A 1050-nucleotide genomic window follows, 5' to 3' on the forward strand; every position below is an offset into this window, starting at 1 on the left:
ATATCTTCTCCGAGTATTAGAAACTTTTAAAAGTATATTTCCATTTTCTGTTGACTTTAAAAAAAAAAACAACAGAGGTTTGTACCTATGTTGTTTATTTATTATTTCTTGCCTATATCTTGTAATATGAGAAACTACTTTGGAAGTAATAAAATACAATGTACTAACCATTGTAACTCTCCTAAAATCTTGTTTTGAGATTTTGTACCATTGTTTTTATTTTTTTCTTTAAAATAAAATAACTGATGTCAAAAAAAAAGAAGAAGAAGAAGAACATAGAACCTAACCACTTAATTTGATTTGGTTTTCATCCAGCTCTGTTTGTTACCAGATTCATGGAAATAATTACGATTATGAACTAAGCTATCATGTGCTTTTGTCCCTTTCTGAAGGTGGGCCTTCCACTTCCTCAATAATACTGCAACAGCAAGCAGAAACACCAAATCAACACCCAGGATTTGGAGGCAGATTTATTTATGTTGATAGACACTGATCAGAATCATTCCCAGAGTATCAGGCCTTGATCTCTGGCCCCTTAGGGAGTTGTTTTGTTTTTCTAATGGTACTGGGTTGGAACTCAGGACCTTGCACTGTGCTCTAGGGTTTCTAAATGGTGCACAAACAGGAGGCACAAAGGCTGAGCAGAACAGCCTGGCAGTCCTTCTGAATAGCTAGCAGAGTAAAATCATTAGTTATAAAGTGTCATGGGTTGGGGTTTTTACAAGGGGAACAATGTAATACAGGACACATTTTATAAGATTTCATATCACCCAAAGAATCATATACAAGAAGTGCGGGAAATTTGTCCACACACTAAACACCAAAGAATTGAGCTGAGAGCCCGGATCCCATGGTAAGGTCCTGCATGAGTCCAGCTGAAAACCTAAAGCCCATAACAATGACCCCCCCCCCCAAAAGTCCAAGTGGAAGCCTAGAGCCCATGACAATGTCTCATGCAGGCCCGCTTTACAGATTTGCACTGGGAGGGCCCATAGGTCAGTGGTGGAAGCTAGGAAGTCCATGACACTGGGATGAAGGATCCGTGCTAGC

This window comes from Octodon degus, unplaced genomic scaffold (genome assembly GCF_000260255.1).
Source record: "Octodon degus isolate 3935 unplaced genomic scaffold, OctDeg1.0 scaffold00029, whole genome shotgun sequence".
Lineage (NCBI taxonomy): Eukaryota > Metazoa > Chordata > Mammalia > Rodentia > Octodontidae > Octodon > Octodon degus.